The 18,856-nt window shown below is 41.3% G+C and overlaps 1 protein-coding gene across 7 annotated transcripts in view; it reads left to right on the plus strand.

Moving 5' to 3' along the window:
- PCED1B (PC-esterase domain containing 1B) overlaps nucleotides 1–18,856 on the plus strand; it is a 180,261-nt gene that overhangs the window by 119,299 nt on the left and 42,106 nt on the right. For 4 of the 7 annotated variants that reach the window (XR_006265421.1, XM_043446970.1, XM_043446967.1 and 1 more), the window contains 2 exons: nucleotides 5,217–5,387; nucleotides 17,781–17,983. The gene's annotated coding sequence lies outside the window, so the exon portion shown is untranslated. Of the gene's footprint in view, nucleotides 1–5,216; nucleotides 5,388–13,417; nucleotides 13,572–17,780; nucleotides 17,984–18,856 lie in introns of all 7 variants that reach the window. The other 3 variants (XM_043446972.1, XM_043446973.1, XM_043446969.1) reach the window with 2 other exon arrangements.

Raw genomic sequence — 18,856 nt, forward strand, 5'->3', positions numbered from 1 at the left:
CTGTCTAAGCCACCAGGGAATATCATTTGTCATTAGGGAATGACAAACTAAAGCAAAAATGAGATACCTATTAGAATGACCAAAATCCAAAGTAATGACAATACCAAATGCTGGAGAAGACCTTGAACTAGAGGAACTTTCATTGTTGGGTGGGAGTGCAAAATGGTCCAACCATTTCAGGGATAGTTTGGCAGTTTTTTGCAAAGCTAAACTTTTAGTTTTTTTAGTCTCACCACACAATCCATTATTTATATTCCTTGGTATTTACCCAAATGAGTTGAAAATTATGGCCACACAAAAACCTGCTTTTGAATATTTATAATAGCTCTGTCATAATTTCCAGAACTTGGAAGCAACCAAGATGTCTGTTAGTAGGTGGATGGATAGACAAACTGTGGTACATTTATAAAATGGAGTAATATTCAGCGATAAAATGAACTATCAAGCCACAAAGACATGGATGAACCTTAAATGCCTATTGGTAAGTGAAAGAAGCCTAATAATTAGAAAAGACTACCTACTGAATGACTACAACTATTAATATATGGCATTCTGGAAGATGCAAATTATAAAGCTAACAAAAAGACTAGTGATTGCTAAGGCTTCTGGGGGAGAGGAGGATGTGCTCTAGGTACAGCAGAGAGAATTTTTAGGACTATTCCATATGATACTGTAATGATGCATACATGATATGAAGATACATAATAATACATGACACCATGAAACATGATGGATGCAAATAAACATTTGTCCAAACCCATAGAATATACAACACAGAGTGAACCCTAAGGTAACGTAATGACTTTAGTCAAAACTCCCTGGTGGCTCAGATGGTAACGTGTTTACCTGCAATGTGGGAAACCTGGGTTCGATCCCTGGGTTGGGAAGATCCCCCGGAGAAGGAAATGGCAACCCACTCCAGTACTCTTGCCTAGAAAATTCCATGGATGGAGGGGCTTGATGGGCTACAGTCCATGGGGTGGCAAAGAGTTGGACATGACTGAGCGACTTCACTTTCTTTTTCTCTTTCTATAATTAAAATAATATATCAATATTGGTTCATCAGTTATAGCAAATGTTCCACACTGATGTGAAATTTAATAATAGGGGAATCTTTGGGGATGGGCGGAGTGTATATGAGAACTCTATACTTAATAGCCTATGAATATATTTTGATATATCATTATATATAATTAACATTTTTTCACCTATGACATTTCAAAATTATTTTTATATTGCATTATCCACTGAGGATGAAGTCTATTCTCTACTCAAGTCTAGAGTTATCTGTTTTTTAATTATATATGTATTTATACATATAGTGTTTGTGTGTGTGTATGTGTGGTTCTTTGAAACCTCTGTTTGCTTCTCAATGTCCTCTACAAAAAAATTCATATTCATTCCTATCCTTGTAGGACCTAGAGCTGTGCCTAGTCTGTAGGCACACTCACTATTTTCTAAATCACTGTTGCATGATATGTTGAATGTAGATGACTGTGAATGCCCTAAAATGTGCGATCATCTAGTTCATGCATATTTCTCCCTCTTATATACAATGCTACAAAGATAGGTGTTGCCAAATGCCTTGTTGACTTCAGGAAACAACATGCCTATAGCTTTCCCCTGCTCTTAGACCAATAACTCTAGTCCATCTCAGTTCAGCTTGTTAGAGAGTAGGTAGAAAAAATAATAAGGACAGTTAAACAGTAAAGGGCCCATGAGATGTAGATTAAAAGGCACAGCTATTCACTTAAATTCTACTTCCCCAGTGTTCTTAAAAACAAAGTATAGATTTGTTTGAAGTTACTTGGAAGGCTTTTTAAAGTCCTAGATAGTATGGTTATTAATACTACCCTAACTATTTTATTAGGGCTTTCCCAGTGGCTCAGAAGTAAAGAATCTGCGTGAAATGCAGGAGACACAGAAGATGCAGGTTCGATCTCTGGGTCGGGAAGATGGCAACCCATTCCAGTATTCTTGCCTGGAGAAGCCCATGGACAGAGGAGCCTGGTGGGCTAGAGTCCATGGGGTTGCAAAGAGTTGGACACAACTGACCACAAGCACATAACAGTATTTTATTACCATTATTATTCCTTGACAAAGAAAACAGATATTTTTAAGTTCATCTTTGAGTAAACTTGACCCTCTACCTGAAAACAGGCCACTGAGTTGTACCCAACTGTGAAGAAATATTAAAATCCATTTAGATCTACTACAATATCAGCATATTGGTATTATAAATATCTAATTATATATATATATATATTTGTTTTAAGCACCACAGATAAAATAAAAACATGTAGAAGATTCTTATGTGGCAGTCAGACTTTGGGAATTTGATTTCTGTGAACTACAAAGACAAAGAAATGAGAATCCATTAAGAACTCTAAACTTAACAGAAGGGTTAAAATTTGTCATGACAGGGAATTGCTACCCAATAGCAGTATCTCACCTTCCATTCTTGGGTTGGTAGGACTCTGAAATGGTGCCAGAATTTGCCTATCAAGAAATTATTCTGCATTGCAAAAGTACACGAGTTATCAGGCTATGCCAGACTGGATGTTGCCTGGGAAACTGTCACTGGTTTCTGCTACAGCTGGAAGGGAAAGTAAAGTGTCTGTTTCTAAGGCAAGAATATTTCCAAAATTCTCTCTCTCTGGCCCTTTTATAGCTCCTGCAGTCCTCACTGTTCCTGTGTCTTCTACCTGCTGCTCCTGTTTGGTCTGATTCTATATTTTCTCAAATTTGACTCCCTCATTATCTAGACAGAAGTTATAAAAAAAAAAAAAGGATACTAGAGCCCTATTCTCTCATGAAGCAATCTGCTAGAGCAGAGTGGCTTCTGCCCTTTTAGATGATACCTGTGTTCTCCATGCCACAATCCCCACTATTCCCTAATGTCTCCAACAGTGAAGCTACATATTAAGTTTTTACTTTGCCATTATACTTTCATTTCTGTTTTTTCCTTATGGTAGAGGGGTATTTCTCTGAGCCTATATATTTATCAGAAGTGGCAAATAAGAGATCTAAGAGGTTCAAGAATTTTTTTTTTTTTTCAGTACAGTATAGTCACTTGGTATCCACAGGGGATTGATTTCAAGACCCCCAGAAGATACCAAGTCCATCATATAAAATGGCATAGTATTTGCATATAACCTATGCCCATCCTCTTATATACTTTAAATGCTCTGGATTATTTATAATACCTAACACAATGTAAATACTGTATAAATAGCTGCCAGCACATGGGCCATTCAAGTTTTACTTTTTGGAACTTTCAGGAATTTCTTTCTTTCTTATTTTTTTAATAATATTTTCTATTCTTAGTTGGTTGAATCCATGGGTGTAGATGGAACACATGAAACGAGAGGGCTGGCTATACAATTCTTAGAAGAAACAAAGACTATTCCCACATGTTTAGTATGCAAAATGGGTGTCCATCCAAAGAATAGGCCCTGCTCATTCATCCTCTTCCATCTCACATCTGATCCCTATAGCCACTGGAGCTTATACCTCTCAAGCATAGAAGTGCTCCTGGAGTATGTAGCAGGCTCTGGATTAGCCTGTCCTTACTTGCTGCCTAGTTTCCTTAATCCCCCAGAGCCTACAGACTGAGACAGGCAGGTCAGACGTTTAAAGGTAAAGGCTCTGAAGGCTCTAATTCTCTTCCTCATTTACTCGCCTCATTGTCTACAAATGAGCTAATTTCCACAGTCAAGCCATAACATTTCCTCCTAATTTAGCAGTAAATACTATATGTTGAATACTATATAGTGAATACTATCTATTGAATCTACAAAATACTGAGCCCCAGTTCAGTTACCTCCCTAATCATTTCACCTTCCTTGTAATTGAGGTTAGATGTAGATGGTTATGGGCTTCCCACGTGGCACTAGTGGTAAAGAACCCGCCTACCAATGCAGGAGACATAAGAAATACAGGTTCGATCCCTGGGTCAGGAAGACCCCCTGGAGGAGGGCATGGCAACCCACTCCAGTATTCTTGCCTGGAGAATCCTATGGACAGAAGAGCATGCTTCTCTGAGCATGCACAGAGTCAGATACAACTGACTGTGACTGAGCACGGCACAGCATAGGTTGTTATAAAAAGCAATTCGTTTAGCCAATAGTGTTTTTTGGGGGAGGGGCACATTGTGTGGCATACAGACCTTAGTTCTATGACCAGGGATCGAACTCATGCCCCCTGAAGTAGAAGTGTGAAGTCTTAACCACTGGACCACCAGGGAAGTTTCCCTAGCCAATAGTTTTTTTTTTATGAAAATGAAGGAAAGGGAGATCAGAGAGGAGGGAGCAGACAGGAAGAGGAACAGAAACAGGTCTTAGTAAATGTGAACCATAATATGATCAATAGATGGCATAAGCCCTAGGGTGTTTTACTCTATATCTTCTCTCCTTGGTCATTCCGTTAGCCTCCTGGAGACAAGGCAAAACTGCATTTTCATGTTCTGCACTCTATATTAATTACTTTAAAAATCCTAGTTTTTTAAAGGACCTGGTATGTTGGAAAAGAAAGTGAAAAAACAGATTTGAGTGGAGTCATCATCCTTCCCCTCGATGTCCCCAGATGCCAGCACTTTCCAGAGGACTAGCTAGCTTAGCAGTGTCTGCTCCCCTGTAACTAGATGTCTGTCCTAATGGCCAGGGACTTTGATAGATTCATCCTGAAGAACTGGAGCCAACTTCATTTGCATCCGGACAAAATGTCTCCCGGCTCAGGTCAGCAAGGACTTTGAATGGGATGCCAGCAAACAGAGAACCCAAAGCTCATGATGAAAAGGTGTAGACCGAGGTGACCCTGGTGCTCTCTGGCTGAGAACCTTCAGGGAAAAATCTCTTCAGGTCCTGAATGGTCTCCTGTGGTCCAAACACCAAGAAAAATGACTTAAAGCAGAAAGTGAGAGACTGAGGGCTAAATTAGTTTAGATCTTTGTCCCCAAATGTAAAAGAAATGATTAGGAAATCCTAGCGTTGGTCTGAGGAAGTGGGTGGGATTGGTTGAGATGAAGTGGGGAGCCGGCAGCCGGGCTCAACCCGGAGCACAGAAAAGGGTCAGGACTCTGTGTAATTAGCTCCACGAAAGAGGAAGCCCGAGCCAGCTCCCCAGCAGCCTGAGGCCACAGGGCCACGCTCTCCAGCTGGCTGAGGTGCTGCCCCCACCCAAGCCCGCTGACGGAAGTGCCGTCTCTCTCCTGATAGGAGGAGGATGACCCAGCAGATCAGCAAGTGGCCAAGAGGAGCTCCCCACTGTCTTCTTCTCCTCTTAGCACGCGTGACAGTGTGGTATGCCCCCTGACCTCTCTTCCTTCCTCCTCTGGGACTAAGCCATGACTGGACATGACAATAAGGAACTCGTCCTTGCCTGAACCTGTAAGTACGCATTCCTCGTCAGCAGACACAGCGCCAAGGTAAAACTTACCTCAGGCTGGTGAGCTGGTCCCCCGCCACGAAGGATACACCACTGGTTCTTAAGGCATCCACCGAGAGAGTTTATTCAGACAAGACATCTGGGGGCGGGGGGCTTCCCACTTAAAGACATGATAAGCTCCTCATCTAGTTTTGTTTGACAGCCTCAGCAGACGACAGGCAAGATGTGCAGATTTTTCTTAGCCTACTTCCTCCTAAAATTTTGTCTGTGGTTAATCACACTCTGCAAGAGACAGTTTCATCCTGGAGGCTAACATTCTATGACTCCACCAAAGGTCCGGGACTTCTGAGCCTGCCGTAACCAGACACAAGCCCAAAACCAAAACAGTGACACGTTAAGTGAGGGACTTGGTGAAGTCAGTTCAGCGCCAGGTTTGTTCCCCGCAGGTCCTAAGTCAAAACAGCCTGCCTGTCTTGGTCACAGTGCTTTAATTTCCATCCCCATCACCCTCCTTGATGCGACACCACTACAAGCATGTAAGTGGTGCGGTGCCCAGGGCAGAGGGTGGGCAGGGAGCAGGGACTGGGGGGTGTGGGCTCACTCTGGACCTTGCTACTTCCTAGCTGACTGGCCTGGAGGCAACACCTGACCCTCTAAGAAATCCTTCCCCTCATTTCATCTTCTTCCCGGAGATAGGAACTCACCCTGCAGAGTGGTTTAAAAGAGAACAACTGGGGCTTTTCTGGTGGTTCCTCTGTTAAGACTGTACTTCCGCTTCAGGGGGCATGGGTTCAATCTGTGGCCAGAAAACTAGGATCCCTTATGTCTCATGGCCAAAAAAGCAAGGTAAAAGGTGACAGCTAATGGACATCTAATGTCTGGATGGAAAGTAGATTCCTGATAAATGATGGCAGTGATTATTATTGTTGACTTTGTAAAAGGAATTAATCCACTCAAAGTACTCAGAATAGTATACTCAGGAAGTGTCCCTTATTATTTATTCTTGTGATCTAAGGAAACCCAGATGCCTTGTCACTTTGGGATCTGCATGCCTCACAGAAGTAATACTATGTATTTGGCTAACATGCCTGATTTCAGAAAAATTTTGACACGATTTAGCAGGTTAAATTCAGCCTATGAAAGGGAAGTGAAAGTGTATTATCTACATCTTAGAAACAGCAAAGACAGGAGGTCAGAGAATGGGCAGAGGAAGAAAAGAATATAGCTGGGAAGATAAATCAGGAAGCCACAGCAGGACTGCAGATCTGAGCTGAGGTCCAGGCTGTAGGGAGAGCAGGAGACTAACCCAAGTGTGGTTCAACAGGTAGAATCTACTCTATTCTGGGTGGATGAAGGCAAGGGAGAAATCACAGATGACCTTGTAATTTCTGTCGTGGAGCAATTAAGTGAATGTTGGCTTCACTTACTGAAAAGAACAACACACTTGGGGAATAAGATCATTAGTTTAGAACTGATTTTAAATTGGATCCTTGCATAGTCTCCAAGTTTATTCAACCAGCAGCAAAGAGAGATTTCTTTCTTCTTAGCAATTTTTGTCCTGTATTTTAAAACTACTCTGAGATTTAATTAGCTTCCATTACCAAGAATAAATGCATATATGGAACATAAACACAGAATCTTTTTCTTCTGATACCAATATACCAAGTGACTAAGTCCACAGTTATACAACAGTTAGAAATCATGACAAAGAAAACAGAATGTTGACATATGACTCATAGGTTAAACTGGTGAACATCAGAGAAATAGGAGCAATTTGTAGTTCTCTGTTTTCATTTATTTAAATGTATTTCAGAGATTCAACAACAAAATGTGTTAAGGAAAGAAACCGCCTAAAGGAGAAAGAAAGGAAGGCAAGGAGAAGTAACCAGTAGCGTGATTTTTGTGAATGATAATTTGGGAAAATATTTAAAAGTCTACCATTTTACTGGTAGAGTGGAACAGTGATGCACAAGTGACATACGAAACAAATGATGCTGTTGGGGGCACTCTATCTTACAAAGCAAATGTCTTTCGGAAGAGAGTCTAACCAGAAGCCACTTTTCACACTGCTATTTTCAGTCATTTTCATGTCTTCATTAAGGTGTTTCAAATCCTTTTTCAGTGATAGAAGTGATGCCCTAACATAGGGCTGTAACCGCATTTCCAACACTGAATTATAATCCTCTGCTTCTGTGTTTCTCCCTGGCTGACAGGGAGCTCCTGAACAAGAAGACTATATTTTCCTCAACCTTGTACCCACTGGTGTCAGGCCCTGCACCTGGCTCTGGAGGCACTCATCGAGATTTATCTAAAAAAAAAAAAGGAAAGGACGAGTAGCATGCATCACAAACATTAAGCAATTTCTACCTTCCATAAGAAGACAATTTCATGGTCAGGAATTTTGCAGTTAATATTTAAATATCTAATATTTAAGATATTAGAGCTTGCCTCTATAAATGTGGTATGACCAAGTTTCAGATAGTTTTGAAAATAAATTACTGCATCCATAATCTTCCATGCACACAGATGAAGGGTGAGCATTTTGGTTTCAGCAAATAATGTTACCAGTCTTAGAATTAACATATAACACCACTTAAAAGCATGCATTAAAAAAATAAGTTTTATTTTATTGAAGTATAGTTGATTTAAAATATTATGCTAACTTTTGCTATACAAGTGATTCAGTTATACATATATATACATTCTTTTTCGTATTCTTTTCCAGTACAGTTTATCATAGAATATTGAATATAGTGCTATACAGTAGGATCTCCCTTTTTACCCATTCTATATATTAGTTTGCATCTGCTAATCCCAAATTTCCAATCCATCCCTCCCCACAGCCCACCCTGATGCAACTGCAGATCTGCTCTCTATGTCTGTGAGTCTGTTTCTGTTTCACAGATAAGTTTGTCTGTGTCTTATTTTAGATTCCATATATAAGTGATACCGTATGGTATTTGTCCTTGTCTTTCTGACTTCACTTAGTATGATAATCTCTAGGTCCACCCATGGTTCTGTAAATGACATTATTTCATCTTTTTTATGGCTGAGTCGTATTCCATTCTGTAGCTGTACCACGTAGTCTTTTTTTTTAATTTATTTTTTTATTGAAGGATAATTGCTTTACAGAGTTTTGTTGTTTTCTGTCAAACCTCAACATTAATCAGCCATAGGTATACATAGATCCCCTCCTTTTTGAACCTCCCTCCCCGCCCCACCCCTCTAGGTTGATACAGAGCCCCTGTTTGAGTTTCCTGAGCCATACAACAAATACCTGTTGGCTATCTATTTTACATATGGCAATGTAAGTTTCCATGTTACTCTTTCCATACATCTCACCCTCTCCTCCCCTCTCCCCATGTCCATAAGTCTGTTCTCTATGTCTGTTTCTCCATTGCTGCCCTGTAAATAAATTCTTCAGAACCATTTTTCTAGATTCCATATATGTGTGTTAGAATACGCTATTTATCTTTCTCTTTCTGACTCTCTTCACTCTATACAATAGGTTCTAGGCTCATACACCTCATTAGAACTGACTCAAATGCATTCCTTTTTATGGCTGAGTAATATTCCATTGTGTATCTGTCCCCCATCTTCTTTATCCATTCATCTGTCAGTGGACATTTAGGGTGTTTACATGTCTTGCCTATTGTGAATAGTGCTGCTGTGAACACTGGAGTGCATGTATCTTTTTAAATTATAGTTTTATCTATATATATGCCCAGGAATGAGACTGTTGAATCATATGGTAGTGACTGCACCAGCTTACAGTCCCAAAATACCCAGGTATTTTTAAACTGACAGTGTTGTGAATAGCCCCCTCCAATATGACAACTTGAAAAGTAAAAGCCATTTTAAAGAGAAAATTTTCAAACATAGATGATGATTGTGAAAGGTAAAAGAGGACTCTCTGCCAGCCTCTCTGGGTGAGAAAAAAAATGATGCTCCTAGCATTTTGCAGGTCTAAAATATAGCTTCTTTATTTGCATAGTTTATGCCAACATGGATCGTGGAAAGGAAATTTTGTTGTCACCAATAAATAGTTAAGTCAACTGACTTAAACATCTCAAAATGAGTGTCTTTGAGAGCTGGCCTGGGTTTGGACAAAACTGTGCTTTTACAGATATGGTGATCTGGTGAACTTTAGCAAAGTGGAAGTGGAATATTATTCACCTTGTGAATAATAGGGTGAAGGAAATATTATTATTTTATTATTCACCCTGAAATATATATTATTCACCCTGAAAAGGAAACCCTGTCACCTACATCAACATGGATGAACCTTGGGGATGTTATATTAGGTGAAATAAGCCAGACACAAAATGACAAATACTGTGTGATTCCATTTCTATGAGGTGTCTGAAAGTGAAAGTGAGAGTCGCTTAGTCGTATCCAACTCTTTGTAAACCCATGGACTGTACAGTCCATGGAATTCTCCAGGCCAGAACACTGGAGTGGGTAGCCCTTCCCTTCTCCAGGGGATCTTCCCAACCCAGGGATTGAACTGGAGTCTCCTGCATTGCAGGTGGACTCTTTACCAGCTGAGCCAGCAGGGAAGCCCAAGAATACTGGAGTGGGTTGCCTATCCCTTCTCCAGGAGATCTTTCTGACCCAGGAATCGAACTAGGGTCTCCTACATTGCAGGCGGATTCTTTACCAGCTGAGCTACCTGGGAAGCCCATGAGGTGTCTATAGCAGCCAAATTCACAGAAACAGAAAAGTAGAATGGTGGTTCCCAGGGGCTGTGAAGAGCAGCAAAATGAAAGATATGGTTTAGTGGATAGAGTTTTTCCGATCTGTAAGATGAAAAAGTTCTAGAGCTCTATTTCACAACGGTGTGAATATACCTCACAGTACTGCACTGTACACTTGGAAATGGTTAAGATGGTAACATGAGAGAGGGGGAGGGGGGTGGGGGAAGGAGAAACACTAGAGTCAGAAAACTAAGTCAGTGATCTTCTAATCAAGTTTAATACTATTTAAAGGTAAGGCATATTGCTAAATAATTCAAGATACAATCCTCCTAGTGTATTAAATTATTCTTTGTGAAAAGGTTTATGACCTTTTATTTTTCCTGAAATTTATGGACCATGGCTCTGGGACTAGGGGACCAAGACTCAGGCGGCCAAGTCCTTGGTCCAAACTCCATGGTTAGCCACTTAAAAACCTATTTTTATACTGCTAATTTATTAGGATAACTTAGTAATTATTTTGTATTACTAAAGCATGGATGTATGTATACTAATTCCTAGAATAAATTGAGCATAGACTAATTGCTAAGCACTCTGCTTAGCCCTTGGTCTATTCAATCTCCACAAGCAGAACTGGGCCAGAGAGGTTAGTAACTTTCCCAAAGTCACTCAGCTCACAGATTACAAACTTCAGACTCTGAACTCATTTCTTTGGCCTCCAAAGGCCATGCTCTGAACTATGAAGCTACACTGGAGCAGAATAGAGAAATTGCATAAAACAAAAATTCTAAAGAAGGTTTGCAGAAAAGTTAAAGCAATCCTGACAGGATGAGGTCTTTATAAATTCCATTCCTTTCTCATCCTGGTGAAACCACCAACTGGGCTCTTGTCAACCTGTAAGCTCCCAAACTCTAGCAACTCTGGCCTTGCTCCTCTATAATGCAAAAGCTTGCATGTACTGAATTAGTGCAGAATTTAGTTCAGTTACTAAATTCAACTCATGAGAAGTTTTGATCCAGTCTCAAAATTCTTAACATACTCTGAGAAGACTTTGTGCCCCCAAAGAAACAAATTATTCATATGTGCTTGAAAGCGCTAAATGCAAATGATTTGAAGAGAAATGATCAAAAATGTATACTGTTTCAAATCATACAAGTGAAGAAAACACATAGAGTTGTGGTTTGCCAAATTTGGTCCTCTTTTTTAAGGTAGCCAGTCACTGATTTGTACACAAACACACGCCATGCCAGTTGGCTGAAATAAGTGCATTTATAAGTAAGTATTTAGTGGGCTGATTTCTAGCCCATTTGAAACACTCCGTTCCAATAAGATAAGAAAAATAAGTGTTCCTTAAAATAGAAAATGTAGATAAAATGATAACAGCTCATCTAGAGCTAAGTCTAAATAAATCTGCAGCCAGACCTATTAAAGAAAGATCATTTCTGCCATTATATTCAGAATATTTTCACTAAATTATAATATTGGGCTTTTGTGACTTTGCTTTTAAATAAATTATGGTTTAAAACAAATTATAAATTTGTAATGACACATTAACATAAACAGAAACTGAAAGGCAAAACTCCAATTTGACTAAATATTATTTTTGCCTACTCTGTACCTGCACCCATGTGGCTGAAACAGACTAGAGAAAACCAAACACCCCTGTTGAGCATGGACTGTAGCCCTCCAGGCTCCTCTGTCCATGGGATTTACCAGGAGTGGGTTGCCATTTCCTTCTCCCGGGGATCTTCCTGATCCAGGGATTGAACCTGTGTCTCCTACATTGCAGGTGGATTCTTTACCGTCTGAGCCACTCAAGGAAGTCCATTCAAGTAAGGGCTCCTAGCTTTGAGTGGGCCCCCATGCTATTGAGAAGACAGCCTCCTCATCCCCCAGATGACTATTTCATACTGTCTTCTCCATCCACAATGCAGAAGAGCCCAGTTTGATTCCTGGGTTGGGAAGATCCGCTGGAGAAGGGAAAGGCTACCTACTCCAGTATTCTGGCCTGGAGAATTCCAAGGCCTGTATAGTCCATGGGTTTGCAAAGAGTTGTGAATGACTTTGACTTCACTTTCACTTCTCCATCCTCAGACCTCTAATACCACCCTCCCCAGGTTCACTCTCAGTTGGTGACCTGGCCCCTGCTGCCTAGTTCCCTGAGAAAAGAGTAGTCAGGAAAACCCCTACCCGCTGGCGCCTTCACCACATCCTGGGTCTTTCCTGGCATTTCTTTGGTTGAATGTCCACCGTCCTATCCAAGGCCAACCTCTCCACTTGGGCCCTAGAGACCAGTCCTTTCACCAACTCAAGGGAATGGCTCCAGAATTCTCTCCCATTCCTCCTGCAGCATCTTTTCCCCTGTCTAAGGAATCACTCCTGTAAGTGTACAAACACGCTACTGTTGTTCCCATCTTAAAAGAAACAAAATCTCTCATCCCCCACTTCCCCTCATCTTTAGTTTCCCTTTACTTATAGTTTAACTCCTCGAGGGTGGTACTGCTACTAATTCTCCTCTCATTCTCTTAACCACTCTAATCAGCAGCTGTCCCCAACGCTGTCTAGGTCACCCAATGTCCTGCCAATGGTCAAACATCCCACTTGACTTATCACCTATCTCTGACTGAGACCATTCTTCCCTTGAAACACGTTTTCCTCTTGGCTTCCAGGACCTTATACTTTCTTCTTACTGCCACTGACTCTTCCTTCTCAGGCCCTTTCCAGGTTCCTTCTCCTCTTCCTGACCTCCCAGGAATTCTCAGACCTCTTTTCTTCTGTAGCTTCACCATCTCCATTGGAGACGGCATCCAAACCCAAACCAAACTGTTCTCCCTGGACTAGTCCTCTCTGCCCAGTGCCAAATCCCCACCCCACATCTGACTTTAGATGTGTACAAGGAATCTCAAAGGGAACAAGCCATCCACCGCCCCCCCAAACCTGTTTCTCCCAGAGCTTCACCATCTCAGTAACTTCATCCCTCTTGTGCTCAGGCCAAGAGGCATGGAGCTAGCTTTGTATTCCCCCCTTCTCTCACACCTCATCCGCTCTCCGCAAATCCTGTCACCTCTGCTTTCACAATATATCCAGAATCTGATCCTTTCTTATTCCTTGGCTAATGTCACTCTGATTTAAGCCTCAACTCCTGCATTACTTGGTAACTTCCTTAATTGGTCTTCCTGCTTTCCCTCACATCCCAGTCTCATTAAGATGGGTGTTAATTTTCTGCTCAAGCCCCTTACGATGGCTTTCAAATAACAAGCCCAGGTCCTTTCAATGACTCATAATCTGCCCCCCTCCCTGACTTTTTTTGCCCCACAACATAGCTTATGTGACCTTAGTTCTCCAGGATCCCACCAGGAATGGAGCCCAAGCCCTCCCTCGCACCCTCAGCATGAAAGCATGGAGTCCTAACTAACCACCGGACCACCAGGGAATTCCCATCTGTGAGGTATAGTTCGGGCCAAGGCAGAAAAGGAGACGACCTCAACGGAGGTAGGTTACCTTTATTCAGGCAAGGAGGGGCAACAGTCGGCCTAAGGACCAGGCTGAGTGTGAAAGGGATAGGGAGGCTTCATATTTAAAGGGATGTTTGTGGAAGCGATAAGGGAAATGTTAGACAGGTGGGACTTTTTCAGTAACCTTTAGTTGAGATGGCATTTGTAGTTGAACAGGGGGTGGGAGGTTTTAGGCAGGGGGTGGTAAGTCCCCTGGGCAGGAGGCGATAAGTTCCGGAGCAGTTTGTTTTCCCCGAAGTTAGATGATTCAGCAAGGGCCTTTGAGACCGTTGTTTTCTTTTCTGGGCCCAAGGACTCCATCACCATCTGCCTCTCTTTCTTCTCAGTGTGAAGAGAGTCCATCTCCTGTATGTTCCTCCCTTGTTCTCTCCAGCCCAGTCACATTCACTTCTTTATTGTTCTCTCCGCCTGGAGCTTCCTCCCACCAGATTTTCACAAGTTTTGCTCCATCCCCCCATCCCCACCCTCAACTTCCCAAGGCAGCCTCCTCCAGACCAAGATTGTTTACTTCCATTGCAAGTTTCTTAGCAGGATCTCCATAACAAAAGACAAATTAACAAGAGAAAAGTTACAAATTAGCCTTTCTAAGGAAATGAAGACCCAAAGGGAGGATTGCTGATGTTCGGGTCACTGGGTCAATTTGACTCTTTGAGACCCCAAGGACTGCAGCCTGCCAGGCTTCCCTGTCATTCACTATCTCCCAGAGTTTGTTTGAACTCACATCCACAGAATAGGCCTGAATGTTTTCAAACTGGATTTGAAGATCAATAGGACAAAGGGCAGTGAACTGAGGGAACTTAGCCAGCCCTGTTTATTGGAATTCCTTGGGGTCCCTTTGTCTTCAGAGATAAGGATGCTGTGTACGTGTAGGATGCTCAGTCATGTCCAACTCTTTTTGATCCCTTGGACTGTAGCCCCCAGGCTCCTCTGTCTGTGGAATTCTCCGGGCAAGAATACTGAAGTGGATGGCCATTCCCTTCCACAGGGGATCTTCCCAGGGATCTGCATTGCAGGCAGATTGTTTCCCACCTGAGCTATCAGGGAGGTCCAAGGATGCTCCTTTCTTAAATGGAGAGGGCTTCTCCCACACAGGGTCTTAAGACTTGCTTCAGGGTGGGATGGGGAGGGGTGGGGGTGGTGGTCAGAGTCTTTCCAGTACCTGCCGTTTCTCACATTCTTTCGCTTAAAATATTTAACATGTCAAGGTGCTGCATTCTAGGGTAGAGCGTCATGAACCCCATCACCACCCTATTTAAAATTCCAACCCACAGTCCTTACTTTTGCCCCATCCAGAAATCATGTTCCTATTCTCTTTTATCTAACATATTATTTCACTTGCTCTTTAGTTGCCTGCCTCCCCCAACACAAAGATCAACTCTATAAGGGCAAGGTATTTTGGGTTTTTTTTTCCCCCCATGTATTATTCACAGTGATTTCTTCCCAGCAGTTTGTACAGTGCCTACCACAATTATTTTGAATGAATGAGCGAAAGAAAGACTGAATAAAATGAGCCATGGCTAATGACATAGATATATTTTACTATCCACGGCAGTGTACCCGGTACTTGGATCTATTTTCTCATTAAACCCATGCCTCTATGTAGTGGTTGTTACTATTATCCGTATTTCACAGATGAGAAAATTGCAGAGTCACAGAGGAGTTAAGTGACTCCCAAAGTGAAAGAATCAAGTTTCAAACCCAAGTCTGTTTGGCCTCAAAGTCAGACATCCAGCAGTTCACTTTATTTCATAGTATCATCGCTCTGGCTTCAGTCCTCTTCATCAAAAGACATGCAATTACCACATCACAAATCAAGATCAAGGTTTCTGAGTGGTCCCCAGATGGGATATCAGGGCCAAACCCAAGAGGACAGTAGCCCACCTCTTTTTATAGGCTGTTGTGAATCTCGAGTTTTCTATGGCATTTCAAACATCTGAGTGCTTGCAACAATCTATGATTTACCAGATTTTTTGCATTTTACCATCGGTTCTAAGTGGCGTTTGTATTTTTTCCCAGAGCCTTTAATAAAAATGGAAGTTGACTCTTTCAAAAGAAAGAATAAAATATTTCAGAGAGATATAGAATATCTGTATAGAATATTTCTGGTAGAACAGACAAGAAGGTGTGACAGTATTGTTTCTAGAAAGAAGAGCAAGGGATTAGGGAACAAGGAAGGGAGGAAAACTTACTTCTCACTCATACACCTTTTGAACTTTTGCACGCTGTGCATTAAGTAGCTTCTAGAAACAAGCAAAATGATGTAAGGATGACAATGAGGACAGTATGCCCTGTCTGACTTCCCCCCCCAGAGGGCCATGAAGACGACCGCCTGCGGTCAGGTGTGCTCTATCCTGTGCTGATCCATCAAGGTGATTTATGTCATTTCAGCTCTCCCAGCGCCTCAGTTTCACCATCTGCAAAGTGAAGATAATGAGAGCTTGCCTTACTTTGTAAACCAGGATTTATTGTGAGATAGCACATTTTAAGTGTAAAACATTATACATGCATAGTTCTCATTATCTTTTAGGAAAAAGCTGGGTGAGAAAGCCAGCTCACTGAGCTACAGAACATGAAATGGGGCCAGAACAGCAATTGTAACTCTCTCCATATATCATAATAAGTTCTTGGAAGTAAGAAAATCTGTGGGAAATAATCTGTTGCTTGGTCTCAAAAAAATTCATTTTGAATTTAAAGAGTGCAAGTGAGATTAGCATTTGCATTATTACAGCTCCTCTGTTCTCTGGTCTTAGGATGATTATGTGAATTTTAGTCATCCTCTAAATTGTTCTTTTATTCTCACCATGTACACACTAGCTGGAATTTAGAGAACTGGAAAGATCTGCAACTCATTTACAGAATTGCTAGACTCAAAATAATGGCAAGTTTTCAAAGTTATATCACAGATTACTCTGAATTTTAAAATACTAAAGTTAGATTTGGAACTCATTTGTAGAATAGCTAGAATCAAATAATGGCACATTTTCAAAGTGATGTCATAAGCCACTCTGAAGTTTAAAATACAAAAGTTATCAGGTGGGTTCTAGATACAGCCCTGCCTTGAGACACAATAATGATTCTAATTAAATTCATGGGAAAAGTGTGAAATAATTTGATTTGTGGCTATAGAAAACAGGATAAAAACAAAGTGTAATGTGTGAGATTAATTTTTAAGCCATACATTGAGCAGTCAGTGAAGTAAAGTAGTATTTTTCAAGAAAAGATAAATGCATCACTTAATAGGCCAATTTACCTGAAACATAGAATTTAAAAAATCTAGGGATGAAGGACATTATTTCAGCACTATTTTGGAATCTGTTACTCTTGTTCTTTGGGTATCTTACACCATTTAAAGCAATGGAGAGATACCTTATCCTAAAGTGTTTGACATACTTTATAAGGTTCGCTATTGGGAGAAAACTTCTAAAACTTCATTTCCTCTTTTTTGTTTTCTTTTTTCTGATTTATTTCTTCCTTCTCTTTCCTCTTGGCATCTGTAGGAGAAGTGATATTCCTCCTCTTCCAAGTCAGATCCTTCCCAAACAAAACAAAGCTCTGAGCTTATCTAATCAATCAGAGAACCACTTCCCATTTCCCTTTCCTGTCACCTGCTGGTTTCCAGTGAGGCAGGAGAGGAGGCTTTGCCTTTTTGTGTTTACCAGAGGCCTGTGGCTGAGACCCCTTGCTTTCTGTAGCTCCGGAATGGTCTATCCTTCCACCCACAGGAGGTGGGAGGAGCAAGGGAAGTGATTTGAAAGTGGCTTGTAAACTCTTTAATGCCCCCATACAAAAATTCAGGATTCTGACTTTAAAAAATTAATTAGAAAAGGGACCAGTCTTCCTCTCATCATTTCTCATATCTCTCTTCTCACTTCCGCTTCCAGTCCCCTGTCTTTCCCCCTTTCCCCTTCTAATAGCTGTCCCAGCTGTGAACAAACCACACAAATAAGGGTGATAAGAACCCAGAGTTTGAATTGTTAAAATGAAACAAAGCAAGAGTCAATAGACATTGCACCCAAATTACTTAGAAATGTGAAATGAAAGCAAGCTAAGAGCCAAATTTCAGGAAGAAGCTCTAGTTTGATTTACTTATCAGTTTGTTTCCGTATTTGCCCAGTTCTTAAAGCTTCTGTCATTAGTCTTCCACTTCCTAACGCAAGAAAGTGCTGATCTGTGTCATTTGCTCCAGATGCCACCGGAAATGGCCTCCTCTCCCCAGCCGCTGGCTCACAAACAGAGCAGCCCCCAGAGGTGAATTTATCTGCCTTGCAGCCCAGGCTCTGGTCTCTCCAACCTGACACTTCAACCTCCAGCCGAAAAAGGAGTCTCTCTAGGGAAAAGATCTAGGACCAACTGAGAAGCACATTTCTAAATCACCAGATACTTTAATCAGTAAGTACTTTCAGTTTTCCCATTTTATTTTAAGCATTACTATTTCACATTTCTGACCAGCCTTTCTCAGGATCCTCATTTTGGGGGCACTTAATGTATAGGAAGGAATCACCATCCTAGTCTACTCCGCCCCACCTCCACTTAACTGAAGAGTCCTAAAGAGACAAGTATTATTACTGTAATATTGTCTAATAAGGGTGCGTGACTGATAAGCTACTAAATCTCTAAAAGCATACAGTGCACGGAAACAGTGAGCTGTGAACTGGAGAAAAGAGACGAGGCTTCTATTGTCTGTGTAATCTTGTATGTTGTGGTTGACCACAAAGGCTTGGCATCAGTTATGACTCCTAGCTCTGCTTTTTTATAAAATGGATGACCTTGGGCAGATGACTCAATCTTTTAATTTTTGAATGTGTAAAATGGAGAAAATGAAGTACCAATTTTATCCAGGTCTTAAGAGGAATAAATAGAGGAGACAAAACACTGAGCATACTGTTGAGAGGGTACTAAACAATGTCACTAAATAATAAGTTAAGTTTTTAAGTAATAAAACTTCATATCACTGGACAGTTTCTTTAACTGCTAAGTCCCATCCCCCAAATATGCTGAGATGACTCAGAATAACATTTAACATCCATGGAGTTTACAGAGCATTTCATTTCCACAATTAACCCTGAGGTAGGCAGTGCCGTTGGATTAGTTTTGTTACCGAGGAATAAGGGATAAGCTCTGCTGAACACACAATGGGAGCAAACTCTTAGGCCCAAACTCAGCTCTGAAGGGAGGGAAGCAGGACTTGGGAAAGGCCTGGTGTGGTGGCGGGTTCAGTTCCCTTGGCCCTCTCCCCTTCTGCACCTGGTCCCTCCTCTTGTT

The sequence above is a fragment of the Cervus canadensis genome, chromosome 25, assembly GCF_019320065.1.
Source record: "Cervus canadensis isolate Bull #8, Minnesota chromosome 25, ASM1932006v1, whole genome shotgun sequence".
NCBI classification, from domain to species: Eukaryota; Metazoa; Chordata; class Mammalia; order Artiodactyla; family Cervidae; genus Cervus; species Cervus canadensis.